Source organism: Dermochelys coriacea, chromosome 19, assembly GCF_009764565.3.
Source record: "Dermochelys coriacea isolate rDerCor1 chromosome 19, rDerCor1.pri.v4, whole genome shotgun sequence".
Classification (NCBI taxonomy): domain Eukaryota; kingdom Metazoa; phylum Chordata; order Testudines; family Dermochelyidae; genus Dermochelys; species Dermochelys coriacea.
In genome coordinates this window covers 14,173,847-14,200,559 of record NC_050086.2, presented here as the reverse complement: position 1 = coordinate 14,200,559, position 26,713 = coordinate 14,173,847, and positions in this window count along the sequence as shown.

The window sequence follows — 26,713 nt, the reverse complement described above, 5'->3', positions numbered from 1 at the left end:
GGGAACTGCTTGTAACAAAAGTTGGCAAACGCAGGAGACAAGGGCCAGAAGCCAATCCTGCAGTTCATTTAAATAAAGGAATGAGAAGGAATGGGCAGTGTCAGAAAGTGAGACAGAGATGGATCACTTGTTTAGCTGGGATTCCCAAATAGCAAACATAGGATGCTAATAAAAACAGGCTCATATGTCTTGTTGAGACCCTTTTCAGTTCAGTCTGTCTGCACCATATGAGCTGGGCAGGTTTATATTCCGAGTCCTGTCTGGACAGAGATGGAACATTCAGAGGTAGGGCTGGAAGAATAGGTTTGGAAAATCAAAAATGGTAAATCTGCAGATCTGAAAATAGTAAAAGGAAATCCCTTTTCACTCAATGCAAAATTAACCCATGGAACTCATTGCCACATGAAACTGTTGAGTCCAAGTGTTTAGGGGTGAGAGGTAGCATGTTTCAGTGGACAGGGCACTGAACTAAATTGCAGGTAACCTGAGATCTAACCTATGTATGGTACCTAGCACAATGGGGTCCTGATCTTAATTGGGGCTTCTTGATGCCACTGTAATATAAATAAAAATAAGCATTCAAAAATAAGATTAAATGTTTGTACAGATTATGAGTGCATCCATACTGTCAGAGATATGAATAAAACTTGTAATTGAAATAAATTCAAGGCATAAGCCAAACACAAACTGATGGAAAGTAGGCAGCAACTTGATTCCCTCTGGGCAGCCTATTCTATAATTCTCTATCATGGGGTTTCCATCACCTTCTGAAGCAGCTGGTACTTGGCACTGTCTGAGACAGACTCCAGGCCTAACTGGAGCATGTGTCTGATTCATCTGGCAGTTCCTACAAAGCCAGTCAGCATCTTCACCGGTGCCTCAAAAATTTCCAGTAACTTTTTCCCCCCCTTCCTCCCCTCCTGTGCTGTTCTCTGGGGAAGTGGGGCCACTGGAAGGGACTGGCACCATCTCAAAAGCAAACTCTTTCAGCTACTGTTCAGCTCAGTGCTGATTTTTTTAAGCACCTAGATGGGAATCAGTGGCCAGAGCCAAATCAGAGCCCAATCATTTGCAGGCTCTGTGCATACACATGGTGAGAGACGGGTGCTGCTCAGAGCAAATCACAGTTAAATAGGCAAGATAGACAAAGGGTTGGAGTAAAGTCGGTCAGAAAATGTTTTTGTGTTTCAATTGAATGATTTTTTTTTTGCCAAAAAGGCAAAACAAAAACTGAAATATTTGGACTGAAAACCAAAAACTTTTCAGTTTTGGAGCATTCTGTTTTTTGAAAAAAATTGAAATTAGAGGCAGGAAGCTGATGCTTTGTGAGAAAATTCATTTAGTCAGAAACTCAATTTTCTACCAAAAATGTGCTTTGATAAAAAAGTTTCAAACAGCCATTGGTGAGAGAGAGGAAGGATCCTTCCTTTTACAGAAGGATGGTTAAAGTAAGTCATACCAGAAGGGAGCGCTCCCACTATAGCAACCAAGAAGGAGGGGCAACTATTGTGGAGCAGGAGGTACCATCTGCTTTTAGCACTTTCCCTTCTCTCCTTACTCTAACCCCTACAGATGGAGAACTGAGGAACAGAGAGATCAAGTGATGTGGCCAAGGTCACACAGCAAATCTGTGACAGAACCAGGACCAGAACCCAGATCCAGGGCTAAGACCACTCATGTGAAATCATTCAAACCTTCACCCTCTGCAGATGAAGCTAGTGAGATATTTGTTCTGGGCTTTTCTCTCAGGGAGACAGTGTTTCCTAATAGATAGAACACTGGCCTGGGATTTAAGAGACCTGGGTTCTAGCCCCAGCTCTGCCATTAGCCTCCTCAGTTTTTCCATCTATAAAATGGGAATAATAATACTGACCTTCTTTGTAAAGTACTTTGAGGTCTACTAAAATGAAAAGGGCACAGTGCTGTTATTGCACCATAAACTCTGGCTCCATTTTGCTTCTGTATCTAATTTCCCAAATATTGATCATGTGCCCATCGCCCTGGTGTCTGGGCACCTGGTATCCCAGCTGTACAGAGGCTGTGAGTGAGAGTGTACACACACCTGACAGGGTTTTTGTGGCTGCACACTCAGGAGGAAGAACAAAGGAGCTGAAAAAGAGAAGCATTAGAAGGGACTTGATAGAGACGTTTAAGATTGCGAAGGGTGGGATGAAAACTGATAGTTTTCTGTGTTTTACCTTGTCCAGTAATGCAAGAGCAAGAGGTCACCACATGAAATTAACAACCAGTACATTTAGAACCAATAAAAGGCCATTCATCTTCCAACCATGTGTAGTCAGGCTGTGTGATTCATTGCCACAGCAGGTCAGAGAGTCAAATGCTGCAGCTGGATTTATAAAAGGTCTGGCTAATGTTATGACTAATAACCACATTTGTAGCAAGGGAGGTTCAGATTGGGGTGATCAAATATGATGTCTCCAAGGATTAATGGATTGCAGCAGTGGGGCAGGAATAGGTTTCCCCATCCCACTCACAGACAGATGTACTCAACTGGGCAATGTGATATTATGGGGAAGTTTACCAGTATCTCTATGCAGGTCTGACACCAGACTAGATGGCCCAGCAACCTGATGTGATATTAGCAAATCTTGTTTTTCTGATTGAAATCAATATACATTCCTAGGTATCTATGAAGATACTCAGGGCCTACGAACTATAGCTGGTTGAAAAATTTGCATCAACATTTTTTTTTAAACTGGCTTTTTGAAGAAATTGACATTTTCACAAGAAAATTTCCATGTTGGTGAATTTTTGTATTATTATTTTTAAATAAAAACAAAGAAAACCTCAAAGTTCTGGGGTTTCAATTCAGCCAAAAAAAAAAAAAGGTTGGTTTTCATTCTTTTTAAAAGCAATTATGAACCTCCCCTTCCCTCCCCCCACCACAAAATCCATTTCCTTTTAAATGTTTCATGGAAAATAAGCCACATTTTTCACCAACCTTGCCAAGGGGAATTACTAACAGATTCTAACCATGGGGCAACCTTTAGTTCCATTACAATTCCTCTGTCTCATAAATCACAGACTCTTCTCAATTTCTGAACTTTGCTTTTGAAGACTTGCTAGTTGCCAGGTCTACAGCTCTGATACATAGGGCCTGTGAACTCTGTAGACTCCAGTCTCCAAAAGGACCAATGACCCCCTTGAGATGGGTTTCCCCCTGGGTGCTACCTGGAACTGGGGTACCACTGAGCCTCCTGACCTACCAGCCTGGGCTCCCTATTACACTGTGCTGCTATGACAAGCTGCAAAGCCCTCCAGGCTCCAGCCTTCACTTTCACCAGCATACATACTGACTGGGACACACCCAGCTGAAGTTACATGCAGGCACTCTGCATAGGAAGGCCACACTAGGGCAACTACCAGATCCTCAGGCACTCATCCCCTCTGAAATATAAACCCAGAATTATACTGGTTTGTGCTACACAGGGAACTGTACAGTGTAAGCTCATAAAATCCACCCCCTCCCTCAATGTGGAGAGGAATATGCAACAGCCTTTTGCCTTTGAGTTATGATTCCCACACATTGGTTTAGATAAAGCAAAAATAAGTTTATTAACTACAAAAGACAGATTTTAAGTTATTATAAATGATAGCAAACAGATCAAAGCCGATTACATAGAAAATAAACAAAACACGCAAACTAAACTTAATATACTAAATAGATTGGATATGAATAGCAGATTCAGTTACAAAGAACCTCAAGAAACGGGGGGTTGAAGCTTCCCTCCCAGAGGAAAGTTCCTTATTTCAAGTAGGTCATTTTAGAAAGGGCCTTGTTAATGCCAGTGATTACAGTCAGCTGCTGTGTGTACAGTGACCACAAGCAGACAGCACTTAAGGTCTGATCACCACTGAGCTTTTTTACTTTGAAAGGGAAATGTTGGTTCTTGTGAGTACAATGGCTTACATGTTTTAACACACTAGTATTACTTAGCTCCTACATGGTGCTTCTTACCCACTGATGTCAAAGCACTTCTAAAGGAAAGTGTCATCTTCCTCTTTTACAGATGGGGAAACTGAGACACAAAAAAGGGGACATCACTTGCCCTAGGTCATCTATCAGGTCAGTGGCAGAAGTAAAGTGCAGATTTCCTGGCTACTGGTTCAGTGCATTATCCACTGGGCCACATGCAGAGGGTGTCTTGACTAGAATAAAGGGTATGTCTAAACTAGAAGGATGTCTACACTGCGTTTGGATTTTGCAGCATGGGTAGGCAAAGCAGCACTAGCTTTAATCTTGCTAGCTTGGCTAAAAATAACAGTGAAGGCACAGTGACATGGCCTAGAAAATAAGCTGTACATGCATGCCCAGTTATCCCAGGTATGTACGCACATTGCAAGCCTGTGCTAAACCTGGGCCAGTGTAGTTTCACTGCTATTTTCAGCCACACTAGCTTGGAACAGCATAGTTTCAGCCACACAGCAAGCTACCTGTGCTACAATCATACCTCCAGTTGAAGCATAGACACACCCTAGAATTTTTTAACTCAAGCTAATTGATTGCCGATTAATGCAAGTAGCTAACAGGTTTGCATGTGCTACTGTGGCCATGTTTGTACCAGGACTCAAACACTGGTTGATTGCCCTACCCTAGAATGAATGTTTGAGGACTATGCAGACTAGCATGTACAAATGTGCTAGCCCGAGTTGAAAACAACCTCTAGTTCGAACCAGAGCTGGATTTTTCAGTTCACCGGCAATTTCAGAACGTTGGAGGGAATATTGTTTCATGTTGAACTGAAAATGTTCAGAATTTTTGATTAATTGAAAAGCAAATGCAAACTTGTTTCAGGTAGAACTAAATGTTTTTGTTTGACCAGAACCATGATGTCTAGTTTTCATTTTGAGCATTTTTATGGTTTTGAATTTTTCAAATAGAATGAAAGGAAATTTTGAATTGAAACATTGTTTTGAACTGAAATAAAAAACATTTTGTTTAAAAAATGTCAAGTGATAGTGAGGTTTTTTGGATTTTTTTTTCTAAACAAACAAATTGGTGAAACTGACCCAAATCTGCAAACCGTTTTGGTGTCGCTTAATCTGCATTTTTCACCAAAAAAAAAAAGTTTTGTTGATAAATTTCATCCATGTTGTAAAATTCTATTGTAAACAGGGCAGGGTAGGCTTTTAACATGTGCTAAGATGGTCATGTTGATGCCTAGTGGAGAGGTAATATGTTCTCAAAACAAACCTTTACATCTGAATCACAACAAAGCGAAGAACTGTTGGTAGGTAACTGCATTTTTTCTAATAGGCTTAAATTTATAGAATCCTAGAATGTAGAGACCTAGAATTTGACCTATTAAAGAGATGTGGAAGAAGGGTGAGAGTGAGATGGGAAAATAGGGCAGCTGTGAGATGCAGGCTGGGATCCTAATCAGTCTCCTCCAGATTTTAAGGGTGTTTTGATCTCAGGTTTTGGATCAGGCCATCTCTAGTGAACTGAAATCCAAAGGCCAGTCCCACAAACACTTATGAACATGTGTAACATTACTCACTTGGGCAGTCCCATTGACATACTGTTCTTAACTCACATCAGGTCTGTGCAAAACCATGAAATACAAACCCAGGAGATAGTGAAAATATAGATCGACAGCTGTATCTCCTGGGTTTGTATTTCATGGTTTGCACAGACCTGATGTGAGTTAAGAACTTTAACCAGGGAATCAAGCAACCTTTTTCACACCGAAGTGCACTGGGAGCTATGTCCTGAACCTCGATTTAATATCTTGGGGCCAGTTTTGTTTCAAAGTGGCAATGGGCTACTGCTGAACATTAGATTCTCATCCAGCTAATTTTGGATTCCCATGAGCCCGCAGCCAATGAACTCAGATAGAACTCACATGGTTTATTCATTACACAGATCTATATAATTCTACCCCTGGGGACAGTCTGCTTAGAATACACTATAACTTTCTCAAGGTACAGAGAGAAAACTGCAGGCTTGCTATTATCTCTGTTTCACCTTCTGAGAACCAACCCCTAGTGGCAGCAGCTTCAGAGTGGGAGAGAGAGATTTTGGGTACATCTACCTTGGAGCTGGAGCTGTGATCAAGCTTGGGCACTAAATTAGCAACATAGCTGCAAGCTGCACAGATGGTGGAACAGGCTAGTTGCCCTGAATATGAACTAAGGGTTTCAGACAGGATAGTACTTGGGGTGGCTAGATTGTCCTGGTACCCATTCAGCCAGCTTGATCCCACCTAGCTTGGGTCCATGGAGCTGAGCTGGAAATTACACCCCCAATCCCAGCCCAGGCGTACCCTCTGATACTGTGTGGCTTGGCCTGATTCCGAGTGTTTGGGGATGAAAAACCTCCACCCAAAATCAGGCATAGCAGGAAACTGAACCAGGGTCTCCCACATCCCAGGCCAATCCTCTCGCTCAGAACCCTGCCCCGCAAGGTTTTCATCCAAACCAATCCATCTCTGTGAAACATTTCAGCTTCAACAAAACAGCATAGTGTACAGAAATTTCATTTAAGAGAGAATGCTCTGACCAACCTGAGTTGTCAATTTAATTCCCACTACAAAAAGAAAGCAGGCAGCCATGGCTTAGCCTACACAATCATCTACATATTTTGGATGTTTATCCTCAAGCTATCTGAGCTCTTCCCTTGGTTTTGCAAAAACATATTGAAAATCTCCTGAGAACAGGTGTTATCATGGGGATTTTAAGCTCATTCCTTTCCAGAACAGCTTTTCTCAAGGTATTTTAGCATTTTCAGTTACAAACAGGCACTAGAAGTGAAAAAAATGCTCCTAGCTGCAATTCTCTGTGCAAGGGACTAGCACAAGATCTATGCAGGCAAGATCATTCCGGTAGAAATAGAAAAGTATTAATACTCTCTTACAAAGAACTGGTCAGACCTCATCTGGAATGCTGCATACAATTCTGGGCACGCAGGTTAAAGAAAGATGAATACAAATTGGACAAGAGCAGAGAAGAGCTACTAGGATGATTGGGATAGAGAACTGATCTGGCTAGAGAAGACTAAAATGCTTGGCTTGTTTATCCAAGCAAAACAAAGGCTAAGAGGTGATCTGATTGGTCCCCATAATACAGCGGAAGAGTACATGTTTGGGAGTGAGAAGAGGTATTTAAGCTGAAGGACAGTGCTGGCACAAGAACAAATGGATGTAAATTGGCCATGAATAACATTAGGCTGGAAATTAGATGGGGATTTCTAACCATCAGAGGAGTGGGATTCTGGAACAGGCCCCCAGTAGGAGTGGCAGGAGCAATCAATCTAATAAGATAGAGTTTGATATGAATATGAGCAGGATGAGATGCAAGACAGAGGTGGGCAAACTTCAGCCCGCGGGCCACATCCGACCCGCAGGACCATCCTGCCCAGCCCCTCAGCTCCTGGCCAGGGAGGCTAGCCCCCGTCCCGTCCCCCACTGTCCCCCCTCCTCTGCAGCTATGCCACCGTGCAGGCAACGCAGCTTGCACCCACCCACCTCGTACCCACCCACTTCCCAGGCTTTCCAATAAGCCTGTCCTGCCACTCTGAGCAGCCTGGTAAGGGGGGGAGGGGGTTGAATAAGGGGCAGGAGGTCCCGGGGGGCAGTCAGGAGATAGGGGGTTGTTGGATGAGACAAAGGTGGTCAGGAGACAGGGAGCAGGGGGGGTTGGAAGGGGGGTCCCGGGGGGGTCCTGGGAGGGGGGGACAAGGAGCAGGGGGGATCCTGGGGTGGAAGTTAGGGACAGGGGTCCGGGGAGGGGGTGGTCAGGGGATGGGTTGGGGGTCCCAGGGGGCCTGTCAGGTGGCAGGGGTATGGATAGGGGCCGGGGCAGTCAACGAGCAGGGGGGGTTGGATAGGGGGTGGAGTCCTGTGGGGGCGGTTAGGGGTGGGGGTCCCAGGAGGGGACGGTCAGGGGACAAGGAGCGGGGGGGGGGTTGGATGGGTCAGGAGTTCTGAGGGGGGCAGTCAGGGGGCGGGAAGTGGGAGGGGGCAGATAGGGGGTGGGCGCCAGGCTGTTTCCAGGGGCACACCCTTCCCTACCCAGCCCTCCATACTGTTTCACAACCCCGATGTGGCCCTCAGTCCAAAAAGTTTGCCCACCCCAACCTAGGATAACAGGGGACTGGACTCAATGACCCAGGAGGTCACTTCCGGTCCTATGTCCTTATGCCCCACCTAAGTCTCTCAAGTGGATAGTGAGCAAAGACCCCAAGATTTTGCCTTTACATCTCCGAGTCAAGACACCATTTTCCATCCTCTAAATCCCTGTCCTGAGGACAGTCACCCCTGCCTGACAGAATTATTGCCCCAGGTTAATTATAGATGCCAAGACAAAGAGCAAAACAATAAGATTATCATGAATTATGAATGTTGGATGAATTGTGCAAATTCATTCCTTTGCTAATAAAACATGCAGGGATGGGGGGGAACGCAATTAAGTTTAATAACTTCAGTGCATGAAAAGCGAAGTTATGAGGGACTATTTATCACAGAGGTCCTGACAGTAAATGCAAAATGAAGTAAAATGCATTCTCCATAAGCAGTGTGAACTTTATCTGTTTGTTTGTCATTAAATCACCTATCCCACGCCTTGTTCATTGCTCACCTGTGATTTTGATGGACGATGACCCATAAACTGCCATTCAAGATGCTGTGAAATTACATCATGCCTTACGACTGCAGTGCTTCTTGTTCACCTGCGCTGGATTAAACTCACCACTCAGTTCTTATTCTGTGTTACAAGAAAAGGAGTACTTGTGGCACCTTAGAGACTAACAAATTTATTAGAGCATAAGCTTTCGTGAGCTACAGCTCACTTCATCGGATGCATTCTGTGTTACGCTAGCCTTATTCAGATAAACATAGCAGCACAATCAATGGGTGGTTTGCATGATTATGGGCTGAGGGCCCAGTCCTGTAAACTCTTATTAAAGACTAATGTGGGACTGCTCCTGGTAGTACGAACCATGGCGGTTCTTGTGCCATCACCTTTGCCCAGCCAATTTCACCAGGGTGTGTTCTTGCAAGAAAGCTAATTTATTCAGTGACCAATTCCATATGGCTGCCCAGTCCCCAATATCATAGGTGTGGCCAGAGGAAAGAGTGTGTGACCATGGCAGCCTTGCATCCCAGTGATCGGTGGCTGCTTTGGAGCCACTGGTATAAATCCCATCAAGCTGCTCTAGTTCATTCCGGGAGCGTCCCCCCTTACTATGATGGTCCAAAGGTGGCTTAAAGCCACTTTGCAACTCTCTCATCTAGACGTGCATTGCGAAGCCATGACCGGAGCCTTTGTTCCAAGGTTCCAATTCAGATATTTCGGGGGGGTGGGTTCCAATCCTCACCCACCCTCTGGCAGGGACCCCATTTTGGTCCCTGCTCATCACCCCCTCTTTTTCCCTTAGGGACCCTAAGTTTCGCTCGACCGGGAGTCCCCCCTCTCTCTTACCCATGCAGCACATAAACCTGTGTCTTGAGGAGTCCAATTCTCAGCAGACTCCCCTGTGCTCCACTTAGGGTTGCCAACTTTCGACTCGCACAAAACTGAACGCCCTTGCCGCACCCCTCCTCTGAGGTCCTGCCCCTGCTCACTACATCCCCCCCTTTCTGTCACTTGCTCTCCCCACCCTCACTCATTCGCTCATTGTCACTGGGCTGGCTCAGGGGGTGAGGGTGCAGGAGGGAATCAGGGCTCTGGCTAGGGGTGCAGGCTCTGGGGTGGGGCCAGATATGAGGAGTTCAGGGTTCAGGAGAGGGTCAGGGGTGCAGGATCCAGGTGGCACTTACCTCAAGCAGCTTCCGGAAGAGCAGCATGTCCCCACTCCACTCTTCTGGCTCCAACACAGAGGCGCGGGTAGGCTGCTCTGTGCACTGTCCCATCCGCAGGTGCTGCCCCTGCTGGCACCGCCCCCGCAGCTCCCTTTGGCCATGGTTCCTGGACATACGGTATCCCCTAGCTGCCCCTACACATAGGAGCCAGAGGGGGAACATGCCATTGCTTCAGGGAGCCTGCCTTAGCCCTGCTGCGCCACCAACTGGACTTTAAATGGCCCAGTCAGCGGTGCTGACTAGAGCCACCAGGGTCCCTTTTCAACCAGGCGTACTGGTTGAAAACCGGACACCTGGCAAGCCTAGCTCTGCTGCACAGGGACACACTCACCATGCGGCCAGTCACAACACCAGTTGGCCCAGCTGCCCCTCATCTAGATGGAGGGGTGGCCAGGTCAATTGTCAGTGACATTGTGACCCACAGTTGGAGCGATGCTCTGGACCGCTGCAACACCAGTTGTACTGATTTGGTACAGGACCACTGCTTAAAAGTGATTAGGCATTGGACCCCCCAGCTCTGTGGCATATAGAACTTTGAGCAAGTGCAAAAACCTTGATGGGGAGGGGAAGCCATCTGCCCTTCAATCACCCCCCCCACACACACACACTGCAGTTGATGCCACTGCATTGTTTGGTAGTGAGTATTTGCAGAACTAGGCCCCAAATACTGACTCCAGGATTTGGCCTCAGTTTTCTTCCAGGGATCTGTAGGTTCATTGTCCTTCTTGTACACCAGGAGTCCTCAAATTGTAGGGGAGCAAACAGGGATAGGAGGTCATGAATACCACCCTCCCTTTTCCTAGTCCTAAATGGGAGGGGAGTCGTGGAAAGATCCCAGCTAGATCAGAGAGGGATCCCCAAGGGGCCCTGGTATGGAGAAAGAGAACTGCTGTTGCAGAGCGCTCAGCCTGGATCATGTTAGGAAAATGTAGATGCACCTCACATAATGAGCAACCCTAGCAATAAAGAGCAAGGGGAGAAGACAAATAAACAAATGCAGATCATAGTGGCAGGTTTGCCTCTACATAGATTTATTTTTAACCTTCGTGGCCCTTTGATGGAGTTGGTACACCAGGCTTCTGAACTCCCCAGTCCAGCCACACGTTCCCAGCTCTCCTTAATGCAGAAGAGGCAGTTAAAAAACATACAGAGGCATGATGTGCAATGAGATATTATCCCACAGCTTTGTTATTGATCCAATCGAAGTGGCTGTCAACTACCCCTTTGCAGAGAAGCCTCAAGCTGCATTGATTTGTATTGCAATTAATGTTCAAAGCATTTATCTGTGTGAATGGAGTCTATGTACCGTAAGGCACATTTGCAGACAGGTTAAAGCAGCATACACGTGTTTGGAACGCAATTCTCCCCTGAACTCAAACTCTGATCAGTGCAGGGTGGGGTGGAAGTAGATTCTGGTTCCTTGATTTTGAGCTGGCCTGGCCCCAGCATCGATGGACCTGTCTATGCCTCAGTTCCCCACCTGCAGTATGAGGATAATGGTACATGCTTACATCACAGGAGTGCTGGGAGGCTAAATTCATTAACAGAAGCCACAGTGATAGAAGCCTTTAAAAAAAAACAACTTTTTAAAATTGTTTTGATATAAAATATAAACCCATAATGAAGCAAAACATAGATAAATACATGCACAAGATGCAAATAGCATCTAAACAACACAATTCAATGTTTATTTTGGTTTGGTTTTGCAAATAATGAACCTGAGAGCACAGACGTCATTCAGGGCATCAGTTATTAAAGTGACTACACAGACAGAGAGAACTTAATCTGTGAGTACTGGGGACTGCTATATACTAAAGTGCAAAAGAAAGCTGAAGTTTCATGTGTTACCAGATTTTCTATTTTTTCCAAGCATTTCTATTAGACAGAATCATAAGTAAAGCGGATCTTTTTTTTTCATTTAAATATTTTTTTTAATATTAAAAATTTCTTTTTGACTAAAACAAATGTTTTCATTTTGGTCAGTTTTCTTTTTCCTGAAAAACCAAAACTGATTTTTTTTTGGTTAAAAATTGGGTTTTTTTGGTTCAAAAATCAAAAATCTGTTTTTATTTTTTGAAAACACTCTTTTCACCAAGAAACTGGTTCCGAGTTGGTTTTGGTTTTGTGGATAAAAAAATAAAATCAAATTGTGGGAAATTTTAAAAATAAACAATTATTTTTTGGAAATTTCCTACAAAAAATAAAAGGCATTGATCAACCAGCTGTACTTATAAGCACTAGATAGGCAGGTCTGAAGTGGTGTTGTGGCTGTGTTTGCCACAAGATATTAGCGAGACAAGGAACAAAGAATTCATTCAAATAAAAGGAGATTTTCTGAGAACTTTTCAGTGAAAAACCCCAAATGCCAGTTTTTGAATAATCAATAAAAGTTTTTCTGGCAAATACATTGGAAAGTTGTTGGGGTTTTTTTGAGCATTTTCCTTTAGAAACAAGGTCATTTTTGTTGTTGGAAAACAAGCATTTTGAATGGAAAAATTGGGACCAGTTCTATGAATAAAGTTTGGAGGTGAATTCTTATAAGATCTGTCTTTGAGGATTGTTCTTTATATCCTGGGAAAGCAGAGAAGTGGATGGACAGAATGCAAAATTCAAAGGCGAGACTGAAAACATCTTTCTTCTTTTACAAAAAGAGAGGCAAATGGGATTCTGGTGCATGTGCTCCATTTGTTTCTAAACACAGAACAGTATATATGAAACCATGTGCTCCTTGGAGATTTTGCACTGCCCAGTAAGTAGTGCAATCTGGAGGCTTCTTTCAGGAGGCAGTGACTTTCTACAGGAACTCAGTGTTACCCAAAAAGAAAAGGAGTACTTGTGGCACCTTAGAGACTAACAAATTTATTAGAGCATAAGCTTTCGTGAGCTACAGCTCACTTCATCGGATGCATTTGGTGGAAAAAACAGAGGAGAGATTTATATACACACACACAGAGAACATGAAACAATGGGTTTATCATACACACTGTAAGGAGAGTGATCACTTAAGATAAGCCATCACCAGCAGCAGGGGGGGGGGGAAAGGAGGAAAACCTTTCATGGTGACAAGCAAGGTAGGCTAATTCCAGCAGTTAACAAGAATATCAGAGGAACAGTGGGGGGTGGGGTGGGGGGGAGAAATAACATGGGGAAATAGTTTTACTTTGTGTAATGACTCATCCATTCCCAGTCTCTATTCAAGCCTAAGTTAATTGTATCCAGTCTGCAAATTAATTCCAATTCAGCAGTCTCTCATTGGAGTCTGTTTTTGAAGCTTTTTTGTTGAAGGATAGCCACTCTCAGGTCTGTAATCGAGTGACCCGAGAGATTGAAGTGTTCTCCAACTGGTTTTTGAATGTTATAATTCTTGACGTCAGATTTGTGTCCATTTATTCTTTTATGTAGAGACTGTCCAGTTTGGCCAATGTACATGGCAGAGGGGCATTGCTGGCACATGATGGCATATATCACATTGGTAGATGCGCAGGTGAACGAGCCTCTGATAGTGTGGCTGATGTGATTAGGCCCTATGGTGGTATCCCCTGAATAGATATGTGGACAGAGTTGGCAACGGGCTTTGTTGCAAGGATAGGTTCCTGGGTTAGTGGTTCTGTTGTGTGGTGTGGGGTTGCTGGTGAGTATTTGCTTCAGATTGGGGGGCTGTCTGTAAGCAAGGACTGGCCTGTCTCCCAAGATCTGTGAGAGTGATGGGTCGTCCTTCAGGATAGGTTGTAGATCCTTGATGATGCGTTGAAGAGGTTTTAGTTGGGGGCTGAAGGTGATGGCTAGTGGCGTTCTGTTATTTTCTTTGTTGGGCCTGTCTTGTAGTAGGTGACTTCTGGGTACTCTTCTGGCTCTGTCAATCTGTTTCTTCACGTCAGCAGGTGGGTATTGTAGTTGTAGGAATGCATGATAGAGATCTTGTAGGTGTTTGTCTCTGTCTGAGGGGTTGGAGCAAATGCGGTTATATCGTAGAGCTTGGCTGTAGACAATGGATCGAGTGGTATGATCTGGATGAAAGCTAGAGGCATGTAGGTAGGAATAGCGGTCAGTAGATTTCCGATATAGGGTGGTGTTTATGTGACCATCGCTTATTAGCACCGGAGTGTCCAGGAAGTGGATCTCTTGTGTGGACTGGTCCAGGCTGAGGTTGATGGTGGGATGGAAATTGTTGAAATCCTGGTGGAATTCCTCAAGGGCTTCTTTTCCATGGGTCCAGATGATGAAGATGTCATCAATGTAGCGCAACTAGAGTAGGGGCATTAGGGGACGAGAGCTGAGGAAGCGTTGTTCTAAGTCAGCCATAAAAATGTTGGCATACTGTGGGGCCATGCGGGTACCCATGAAGGTATACATTGTCCCCAAATATGAAATAGTTATGGGTGAGGACATTGTCTACAGCCAAGGTCTACGATATAACCGCATTTGCTCCAACCCCTCAGACAGAGACAAACACCTACAAGATCTCTATCATGCATTCCTACAACTACAATACCCACCTGCTGAGGTGAAGAAACAGATTGACAGAGCCAGAAGAGTACCCAGAAGTCACCTACTACAGGACAGGCCCAACAAAGAAAATAACAGAATGCCACTAGCCATCACCTTCAGCCCCCAACTAAAACCTCTCCAACGCATCATCAAGGATCTACAACCTATCCTGAAGGACGACCCATCACTCTCACAGATCTTGGGAGACAGGCCAGTCCTTGCTTACAGACAGTCCCCCAATCTGAAGCAAATACTCAAATACTCAGCAACCACACACCACACAACAGAAACACTAACCCAGGAACCTATCCTTGCAATAAAGCCTGTTGCCAAATTAGGGACGTGCACAATTCCCTTCATCCCCACCCTGCAGAGGGAATCTGCCCTGGAGTAAAGTTTCTCTTGAACTCAGCTTCCTGCATTTGCTACTTCATCTGCTTGTTTTTCTCTCTCTCCCTCTCTTCATGCACTCCGTGTTTAATGACTGCTCTAAGCATTCAGGCATCATGAGGCTTCAAAAGTTCTAACATCCAGTGCATTTAAAACACCAATAAAAAAATTACAGCCTGGAGGCAAACCCATTTTCTTTTGTCATAAATGGACAGCATGACACACAGAATAAAAGCTCTTGACAAGTGGAGCAGTCAGAAATGGGGGTGGGGAAAGCTGCAGGAGGATCTTATTTGCAGAACTCAAGGACTGTACATGCTGCAGAAACTTCTTTAATTTTATTCTGATTAACAAAAAACAAACTGAGGTAAGCAATACACATTCATGCCCTGTCTCCCAGTTCTTTGCCTAAGTTATTTTTCTTATCTTTCAGTTGCGTAGGAAATGGTTCTTGAAACCTATATTCTGGGAGGGGTGGCTTCCTAACTAATTGTTACACAATGGGTGAGAAAAGTTACTTGTTTTTCACCCTTTCCACATTCCCCCCACAATGTGTAAAAATATGTTTACTTGCAGTTCATTATTTGGCCACTTGATGGCTGTGTGCTGTAATGTGTTTGGCCCCCAATAAACAAAGGAGAGAAAACTGGAACTCAAGCTGGGTGAAGCTGGTTTGTTTATATCCATTTCGCTTGTTAAATACTCCTGTTTAAGGAGCTCTTTGATTCAATGTAAAGTGAGATGTTGGGGCCAGCCAGAATTCTCATTCTGGCACTGCTGCGTAATAGTTCTAATCCTCTGACAAGCAGTGGGAAAGGAGGTATCCAGGACAAAACAGGTAAGGAGGAACTTTCCCTTCTCATCCGTGGAATGGCAGGAGATCTGCTCCACAGTCCCAATTCCAGTCAGCCCCAGGATTGCAGTAGCCTCTGTGCCCCTTGCAGCCTTACACAATATGGAGCAATGGCACATTCCCATATCTCCGTGCCCTCAAATCTCTGCTGCACATTGTTACCCCTGTTCCACTCTTGCAACCACTCCACCCTGATGCAGACCCTAGCTTCCTTGGTTGCAATGAGCCTTAAACTAAAAGTGCCAAATATCTGAATATTGACCATGATTATTTTCATGACTCTTACAAGTGGCTATTGGGCTCTTTCCTTTCAGTGATTACCTCATAGAACAAGCCACTTTTGGGAGCATGCTTACCTGCCCCCTCTGTTCCCACTCTATTCCCCCCTACTCCAAAGCTCCAGCCACTCTTGTCACAATTGTCGAGCGGCAGCGAACCAGCGGAGCAGCGGGGACAGCAGAGCAGCTCACAGCAGGAGTTTGCCTGGGACTGGTAAGTATCCGAGTGTGTGTGTTTGCTTGCTGAGGAAGTATCCGAGCGTGTGTTTGCTGGGAGGGCAGGGAGAGAGCCTGAGTGAGTGTCTGATTGGCTGCTAGCCTGCAGGGGGCGGGCATTAGGGTGTCTGTGTGTTTGCGTCAGGGAAGCCTGGCTGTTTGAAAATAGCCAGAGCCTCGCGAAGCAGCTGAGCAGCGGGGACAGCAGAGCAGCTCACAGCAGGAGTTTGCCTGGGAGTTCGCCTGGAGTGAGCCCAGTGAGGCTTACATCTTGCCAACGTCTCTGAGGAAGCTCATAGTAGGTAGGTGATATGGAAGGGGGGGGTTCAGCTGTTGTGACCTGCACTGGATGTGCCATGTTTGTCTTTCTTCCACAGGACAGAAGCGACTTTGTCTGTACAAAGTGCAAGCTGGTCTCCATATTGGAAGAAAAGATTGAAGGTCTGGAGCAACAGGTAACGACCCTGCGTTGTATACGAGAGACTGAGGATTTTCTGGACCAAACTCAGGATAGGCTTCTAGGGGCACAAAGCTCTAAAGATATAGAGCAGGTTGCACAGAGGAGCCAAGAGGCCAGTGAAGAAGCTTGGCAACATGTGACCTCCAGAAGAGGTAAGCGGAATGTCCGGGTTCCAGTAACACAGACACAGGCAACTAACCGCTTTCATGTTCTCTCCACAGGTACCATTGCGGAGAGTGGACCAGATGATATGTCTGGGGGGAGAAAGCAGAAGGAGACTCCGCTGGTTGGGAGGCATGAGATGCGATGTCCTGAGGTTGGAGGTTCCACGACCACCACTCCCAAGAGGAGAAGGCGGGTGGTGGTGGTCGGGGACTCTCTCCTCCGGGGGACTGAGTCATCTATCTGCCGCCCTGACCGGGAAAACCGAGAAGTCTGCTGCTTGCCAGGGGCTAAGATTCGTGATGTGACGGAGAGACTGCCGAGACTCATCAAGCCCTCGGATCGCTACCCCTTCCTGCTTCTCCACGTGGGCACCAATGATACTGCCAAGAATGACCTTGAGCGGATCACTGCGGACTATGTGGCTCTGGGAAGAAGGATAAAGGAGTTGGAGGCGCAAGTGGTGTTCTCGTCCATCCTCCCCGTGGAAGGAAAAGGCCTGGGTAGGGACCGTCGAATCGTGGAGGTCAACGAATGGCTACGCAGGTGGTGTCAGAGAGAAGGCTTTGGATTCTTTGACCATGGGATGGTGTTCCATGAAGGAGGAGTGCTGGGCAGAGACGGGCTCCATCTTACGAAGAGAGGGAAGAACATCTTTGCCAGCAGGCTGGCTAACCTAGTGAGGAGGGCTTTAAACTAGGTTCACCGGGGGAAGGAGACCAAAGCCCTGAGGTAAGTGGGAAAGCGGGATACCGGGAGGAAGCACAGGCAGGAATGTCTGTGAGGGGAGGGCTCCTGCCTCATACTGGGAATGAGGGGCGATCAACAGGTTATCTCAAGTGCTTATATACAAATGCACAAAGCCTTGGAAACAAGCAGGGAGAACTGGAGGTCCTGGTGATGTCAAGGAATTATGACGTGATTGGAATAACAGAGACTTGGTGGGATAACTCACATGACTGGAGTACAGTCATGGATGGTTATAAACTGTTCAGGAAGGACAGGCAGGGCAGAAAAGGTGGGGGAGTAGCACTGTATGTAAGGGAGCAGTATGACTGCTCAGAGCTCCGGTACGAAACTGTGGAAAAACCTGAGTGTCTCTGGATTAAGTTTAGAAGTGTGTGCAACAAGAGTGATGTCATGGTGGGAGTCTGCTATAGACCACCGGACCAGGGGGATGAGGTGGATGAGGCTTTCTTCCGGCAACTCACGGAAGCTACTAGATCGCATGCCCTGATTCTCATGGGTGACTTTAATTTTCCTGATATCTGCTGGGAGAGCAATACAGCGGTGCATAGACAATCCAGGAAGTTTTTGGAAAGCGTAGGGGACAATTTCCTGGTGCAAGTGCTCGGGGAGCCAACTAGGGGGAGCGCTTTTCTTGACCTGCTGCTCACAAACCGGGTAGAATTAGTGGGGGAAGCAAAAGTGGATGGGAATCTGGGAGGCAGTGACCATGAGTTGGTTGAGTTCAGGATCCTGACGCAGGGAAGAAAGGTAAGCAGCAGGATACGGACCCTGGACTTCAGGAAAGCAGACTTTGACTCCCTCAGGGAACAGATGGCCAGGATCCCCTGGGGGACTAACATGAAAGGGAAGGGAGTCCAGGAGAGCTGGCTGTATTTCAAGGAATCCCTGTTGAGGTTACAGGGACAAACCATCCCGATGAGTCGAAAGAATAGTAAATATGGCAGGCGACCAGCTTGGCTTAATGGTGAAATCCTAGCGGATCTTAAACATAAAAAAGAAGCTTACAAGAAGTGGAAGGTTGGACATATGACCAGGGAAGAGTATAAAAATATTGCTCGGGCATGTAGGAAAGATATCAGGAGGGCCAAATCGCACCTGGAGCTGCAGCTAGCAAGAGATGTCAAGAGTAACAAGAAGGGTTTCTTCAGGTATGTTGGCAACAAGAAGAAAGCCAAGGAAAGTGTGGGCCCCTTACTGAATGAGGGAGGCAAGCTAGTGACAGAGGATGTGGAAAAAGCTAATGTACTCAATGCTTTTTTTGCCTCTGTTTTCACTAACAAGGTCAGCTCCCAGACTGCTGTGCTGGGCATCACAAAATGGGGAAGAGATGGCCAGCCCTCTGTAGAGATAGAGGTGGTTAGGGACTATTTAGAAAAGCTGGACGTGCACAAGTCCATGGGGCCGGACGAATTGCATCCGAGAGTGCTGAGGGAATTGGCGGCTGTGATTGCAGAGCCCTTGGCCATTATCTTTGAAAACTCGTGGCGAACGGGGGAAGTCCCGGATGACTGGAAAAAGGCTAATGTAGTGCCCATCTTTAAAAAAGGGAAGAAGGAGGATCCTGGGAACTACAGGCCGGTCAGCCTCACCTCAGTCCCTGGAAAAATCATGGAGCAGGTCCTCAAAGAATCAATCCTGAAGCACTTAGAGGAGAGGAAAGTGATCAGGAACAGTCAGCATGGATTCACCAAGGGAAGGTCATGCCTGACTAATCTAATCGCCTTTTATGATGAGATTACTGGTTCTGTGGATGAAGGGAAAGCAGTGGATGTATTGTTTCTTGACTTTAGCAAAGCTTTGACACGGTCTCCCACAGCATTCTTGTCAGCAAGTTAAGGAAGTATGGGCTGGATGAATGCACTATAAGGTGGGTAGAAAGCTGGCTAGATTGTCGGGCTCAACGGGTAGTGATCAATGGCTCCATGTCTAGTTGGCAGCCGGTGTCAAGTGGAGTGCCCCAGGGGTCGGTCCTGGGGCCCGTTTTGTTCAATATCTTCATAAATGATCTGGAGGATGGTGTGGATTGCACTCTCAGCAAATTTGCGGATGATACTAAACTGGGAGGAGTGGTAGATACGCTGGAGGGGAGGGATAGGATACAGAAGGACCTAGACAAATTGGAAGATTGGGCCAAAAGAAATCTAATGAGGTTCAATAAGGATAAGTGCAGGGTCCTGCACTTAGGATGGAAGAATCCAATGCACCGCTACAGACTAGGGACCGAATGGCTCGGCAGCAGTTCTGCGGAAAAGGACCTAGGGGTGACAGTGGACGAGAAGCTGGATATGAGTCAGCAGTGTGCCCTTGTTGCCAAGAAGGCCAATGGCATTTTGGGATGTATAAGTAGGGGCATAGCGAGCAGATCGAGGGACGTGATCGTTCCCCTCTATTCGACACTGGTGAGGCCTCATCTGGAGTACTGTGTCCAGTTTTGGGCCCCACACTACAAGAAGGATGTGGATAAATTGGAAAGAGTACAGCGAAGGGCAACAAAAATGATTAGGGGTCTAGAGCACATGACTTACGAGGAGAGGCTGAGGGAGCTGGGATTGTTTAGTCTGCAGAAGAGAAGAATGAGGGGGGATTTGATAGCTGCTTTCAACTACCTGAAAGGGGGTTTCAAAGAGGATGGCTCTAGACTGTTCTCAATGGTAGCAGATGACAGAACGAGGAGTAATGGTCTCAAGTTGCAATGGGGGAGGTTTAGATTGGATATTAGGAAAAACTTTTTCACTAAGAGGGTGGTGAAACACTGGAATGCGTTACCTAGGGAGGTGGTAGAATCTCCTTCCTTAGAGGTTTTTAAGGTCAGGCTTGACAAAGCCCTGGCTAGGATGATTTAACTGGGACTTGGTCCTGCTTTGAGCAGGGGGTTGGACTAGATGACCTTCTGGGGTCCCTTCCAACCCTGATATTCTATGATTCTATGATTCTATGAATTAACTTCCAAACAAGGACTACCACGGTTGGAGTATATCTCTTACCTCACCTTCCCCCTCTTCTAATCTCACAGATGGAGCCTTTATCTGAGGCTGAGGTCCCTGTGGTGAAAGTGCCCTTGTCTGACTCCAACTCCCCCATCCAATGGATTTCTCTTTTGCTTGTGGTACCTTTGTGGCAATTTCTTTCATGCTTCTCTGCAATATACATTGTTAGGACACATTTATATCCCAATAGCCGTGCTGGGATTTGGATGCTATTGTAAGTGGGGGAATGGTCCTGCTATTGTGGGGAACTTTCCTGGCTTATACACTACCCTGGGGAAATGGTCTAGTGAAAGGATCTGAGTCCTCGCTCCCACTCTCTTTACCCAGAGGCTTGCCTGACCTCGAGGGCTCCCCTTCCACCCTCCTGTGTGGCAGAGTCCTCGTCACTCCAACAAGGCTCGGCCCAGGATTCCTGTGGGGCTCAACCCCCAACCTTGCTGCGGTCACTCAGGGGCTAGGGTGTCCCCACTCCAGGGTGCTCTCTCTGCACTGGATGCTTCCCTGACTCACTGATCACTACATAAAGTTCAAAGCAAACAATTTTTTAAACCGCAATCACTTAAAAAATAAGCAAAAATGGGAAAGGTTTAAGGAACAAAAATAACCCTGCTCCATGGCATGGGGACGTCACAACCAATGTCTGTGTAATGTAAGGCACGTTCACAGTCTGTTCCTCACACGCCCCTGCCCAGGCCCTGGCTGTGCTGCAGGGATGCTGCAGGTTGGACATTGGCGGTGGCCACGCACCCTCAGGTTCTAGGTGGCAGGATCCTTCTTCCCAGCATCAGCTCCCCCTGTCAGGGATACGATCCCCCCCCCCAAAGTCTGACCTGCAGACTGGGGGCGTCGCCCTGTGCTGGGCCTGCTGCCCAGGGTCTCCCTCACTGTCCGTAGCTGTTCACCACACCCAGCTCTGGACTGCTCCAGCACCACTCTGCCTCAGCACCAGCACTGCTGCTTCTCTGGCCAGTCTGGCTCTGGTTGCTGCAGCCCCACTCCCAGCACAGGTCTGCTCTCTGGGCTGCTTCTGTGGCTCTGCTCCCAGCACTGATCTACTCCCTGGGCTGCTTCTTTGGTTCTCTCTGACTGGCACAGCTCTGCTCCCCCACTCAGCTTGGGCCCCTGCTCTCTCCTTAGCTTGGCCCCACTCTGTCTGACCCAGCTCACCTGGAGGACAGGACCCACCTCATGACTCCCTCATTACCCTGCCAATCAGGCTCACCTGGAGCACTGTTCATGGGGACTGTCAGTCTCAGTATTCTGATTTCCGATCGACTCTTCCCCTTCCTTTTGGGACTGGGAGCTAGCCAACCAGCCCCCCACAGGCCACTGAGTTTTAGTAAAGGGCCAATAGTCCCCTTACACTATTTCAGAGGGAAGAGTCCTCTTTCATTTTTGACACTTCTCTGCTGTGAGAGAATCTCCAGCTGGGTTCTCTCTCACTGCCTCTTAATGGCCATGTGGATGTCAATGTGCAACACCATAGAGGGAAGGTCACCAGAGCGCTAGGCATGACAGAAAGGAGTTTGGCCCTGCTGTGAAGCCTTCCCTAGCACAGGGTTTCATGGCACTGTAGTGCTAGATGTGCTTCCTACATGAAATGCATGACCACATTCATCATTGCCATTTGAGTTACAGGGGCTGTCGGACAACCGGCTACTTTCCCTATCAGTCCTGTCTGCACCACTGCTAACTCTGGAGCAGGCCTGCCTATAGGCCTTTCAGTGGTGTGTAGAGAACATCCAGTACTGCCTAGCACGTGTATAAATAGCCATGGAGTGGGTTAGGCAAGTAGGATAAGGCCACCTTGACCTCTCGGGGGGTACCCTACTCAGACAAGCAGAAGCCTCCCATGTTTACACTACTCCGGTGCCTCCCTGTTCCTGAGCTTTTCCCTGCCACAGCAAAAAAAACTCTAGCAGCGGGGAAAGTGCCATAACAGCAAGCTCTGATTTGGGCCTATTCCAAGCTTAACATCCATAAAAGAGCAGGGCCGATCATTTCCTAGACCTGACCTCAGTGCATTGTCAGAGGGGCCATGATTTCAGATGTCTTTCTCTGCGGACTTCTTGGTGATTGTTTTTTAACCTGTTGGCCACGGTTGACCGATGCTGCTTGATATCCTCCCCTCCCCCCTTTAACTATATGGATTGGAAGACTTTACAGTCTTTTCTGTATGTTTTGCTGTTTAAAGAATACTTTCTCCAGTAGCAAGTACTGGGAAATCCAGAAAGCAGTCACCACACTGGAAGCCAGCCGGGACTGCAGGGCTAGCTTTCCTCTTTTAACACAGATTTTTCTGATCTGTTATGTAGGGTTTTCGTTATCCTTTTCTCTTTCTGTGTTTACACAGATGTATTCATCTTAGAAACATAAACCAAGGGACTCTGACAAATGTAATACTACAAAACAGAGTAGCTAATACAGAGAAAACGTTACTATATTTTTAATCAACCGTGATATTTACACAAGGTTCTTGTGGGGTCAGCACTGTTTATTTTAATCAGATGGGAAGTTACTTGTATTTTATTGTTCCTAATGAAAATCTGCTCTGCAAATTTTATTGAATATCCAAAGGGGGTATAATTCCATTCCTGGATGAGAGGCTTAGGTTTTGAAAAGTTTTATTGAAACTTAAAACAAGTGACAGAAAATGCAAATGAAAGCACCACACCTGTGTAACCAATGAAACATGGTAGCACAAAATAAGGGGAAGATTATGGCTTTGAAATAAGGTGAGTTCATTCTGAAAACCTACCCAGGATGAAATTCATCCATTTGATGAGGACCAGCAAGAAATGTAGGCACCACTTAAGTCCCACTACAGCCCAGACAGCTTAAAGAGGGTTTAACTAGTGTCTACGTCTTTTGCTGGTTCTCTGCACAGAGATGAATTTATCCCATGTATTTCCTGGATCCTAGCTGCTGACTTTACTAACTGACATAACATTCAGCTGTTATTTATTCTCATTACTCCTATTTTTCTAGCTCTGGGAGAAGGAGATGGATTCTCTATGGCCTAGGCATCATCAAAAGAATTGGCAGGTTGATCTATGCACATCTTTCTGAAATATCAAGTTGAAATTTTTCAGTTAGAAATGCTGTGTTGTGGTTATAAGAAGCACACGGAATCTTTTAAAGGGGATAAGGCAATATGCTGCATTTATTGAGAGTACAATTTAAGCATTAAAATCAGCATATGCTTCCATTCACACACCCCCCACCACAAAAAGGTTCTGCAGCTGGATTTTATAGTTACCAGTCCTTAGTGTTGCTCAGTCAGTTCCAGCGGCGAGCTGAAACTGCACACAACAGCAGGGAGCCAGGCCTCTGTCGAATGCATTCAAGGCTCTGATGTTGATGCAGAACAAACCAAAGTCCCATAGCAATACACCCTTCATTTATAGTGATACGTTCCCATAGAAGTCTCTGGACCTTGCTGTATTACACCAGAGCTGTTCAAGGTTGCTCCAATCAGCATTATTTGGGTTGTTATTGGGAGTTATCTGCAGCTGTTTCTTATCTCGTCTCTCTGGGTCGAAACCTTGTCCTTGGGGTGTCTGCCTTTGCTTTAGGGTCCTCAATCTGCCATCCAGTGAAAGTTGGCACCTCCTGACCCCTCCACTCCCTTCTTGACCATCTGGCCTAGCTGTCCTTTCTCAGTTAATTCCTGTACATTCTTCACTCACACCAAACAATAAATAAGGTAATTACAGCCATAAAACTTCTATCCTTCTAAAAACAATCATTAACACAATCGGTAAAGTAAACTCAGAACAATTTCTTCTTGCTAATTCAAAGCTAGCAAAATAAGCAAAATGGAAAGAATTTTACTGGGATAATTTCTTCCCATTAGGCTTTTGCTTACAGCTGAAACAAACTAATGACATTTGTGGGGGTCGGGGGAACAAAACCAGAACCCATACTTTTTCAGCAATTTCATTCTCTGAAATTGATCTGAATTCCCAGACAGTTGTGGTCAACTCAAATCTGCATTGTGCACCAAAAAAAACTACTTGCACGAAAAATATTGCCCATCTCTACTTGTGAGCATTGTGTCTGATCACTACACAGGAGTTAGCAAGGGAGATGAGAAGGGTGTGGTGGAAGGTTCCTCACACCCCTTTCTACATTGTGCATGCAGATGAGAAAAGCCCAGCTCTGACTGCATTGCACCAAGGGATGCACCAGTAGCATGCAACTCAGGACTATGGTTTCTTTTTATTTATGCCCCCCCTTTCAAATTAAAATTGTGTTGACAAGCTCTAACCTTAAGCACTTAAGTGCCGCACCAGAGAGAGGGATGCTATTCCAGAGGATGCTGAATGACTAGGATTTCATTAAGGAGAGGGGAAAAAAATCATATTAAAGCAAATAACTCTGACCCTACAAGTATGTTTTCTCTCTTGAAAATTCCTTTCCTAAACACCCTGATGCTAGCACTCATTTGTCTCTGAATGATATTGCAGAAACTTTCCCTGACACTCCTTCTGGGATACAGTCTTAGCTCTTATCAGTGATACATCGGCTATTTTTTAATCACACGGTTGAACTGTCTCTTTCTTTCTTTCTGCTGTGCCCTTTGCTTGTTCCACTCTAACATGGGGCAGTGTTTACCACCCTAAACTTGACTGTGATCAGTTGACTGCAGTAAGAGAGACTGCATGATGGATTTTACAATAAAAGAACAGGCCAGGATGGGCTGTAGGGAAAAAGCATTGGAGGGAGTCTGGAAACAGACAAGAGTAGACAAAAAGAAAAGGAGTACTTGTGGCACCTTAGTCTCTAAGGTGCCACAAGTACTCCTTTTCTTTTTGCGAATACAGACTAACACGGCTGCTACTCTGAAACCTAAGAGTAGACAAAGGAAGGGTTAGAATGCAGGACTGCATTTGAGCACAGGCCTCGGATGAGAGAATCAGTGTGGGCTCATGGCCTGGTGTCTACACCTGCTCCCACCAGCCTCGGCCTTCCAGAGAGGTTGGGAGGAAGCCTTTCCTTCACTCTCCTGCTTCTGGAGGAAGACCAAACAGATCCTGCATGGATGGGAAGGAGTAGATAGCCTGGGGAGGGTGAAGGTCTGTTCGGATCAGCCCTGCATCAACACAGGGAAGGCTGTAGCTCTGAAGAGGGCCAAAGATGTATTCTGCTTTATTTCCACAGGCAAGAGAAGATGTTGGATTTGGCTACAGCCAGAACCAGATTATCCAGATTACTCAACCAGCCAGTGGGAAACTGGGGTACAGCTACACAACTTCATGTTGGACCAAGTGAGGCTACATGACCCCTATAAGTCCTCTCTCCTTTTCCTGAATCTCTCTAAAGTCTTGGTCCCAACTGCATCCTCTGGCAATGAGTTCCAAAGACTAATTTTATGTTGAGTGTTTATATATTTTAAAAAGTGTATTTTTTTTTATCGGTCTTCAACTTGCTGCCTTTCTATATCATTAAATGTCCACTTGTCCTTGTATTATTAGCAGCAGGTGGCTTAGAAAGAGGTGTGTCAGACATGCACTAGCCACAAAATCCTGCCTGCAGTACTGTCATTCTACCTTCTTGTTTACCAGTCATCAATACACAACTGTCACCTGGTGTATATTGACATTATTAGCGATCTGCTTGTAGATTTCTATTCCTGTTGCCTCTCAGAACCGCCTCAATGAGCCTCATATCTAGTTCCGTCACTTTGGGCAGAGGTCTGTGTGATTAGGCAGCCGAATGAAGGAGCACTCTCCAATCAGCTGTCCAAGAGCAGTTCCAACCTGGTGGGAGACTTGCCCGTTGAGAAAGGTGCTTATCGAATTTGGTCTCAGTAAAGATGTATGCTGACTCTTATTGTCACATGTCAGGAAAGATAAAACGCCACTGGGTTTTATAACAGTTAGCATACAGGTGGATGGGACAAGGAGAGGCTTTCTATACACAAAGAGCATCATTGTGTTACAGTCAGCATCTTCTATTTTGACTAAGAGTAAGAAGGCCGTCATGAGAGAAAGAGAGCACACAGTGTGTGTCTCTCTATCTGAACACAGAATTGCACTGTCTCTGCCTCAGGAAGAGAGACTCCTCTCCATTTAAAGGGGCAGGACATGGAAAGCAAATCACAATAGATGCAAGCTGCAGACACAAAAGAAAAAAATAACCTTGACTAAAACTTGTAAAAATTTCTTCCGGTTTTATGTGGGATGAATTCTTCCTCCCTGCTACATCGTGACTGCTTGGGGCCTTATAGCAATTGGCTAACCCAAGAACTGTGTTATGTTTATGTATGGTTTCAGAGTAGCAGCCGTGTTAGTCTGTATTCGCAA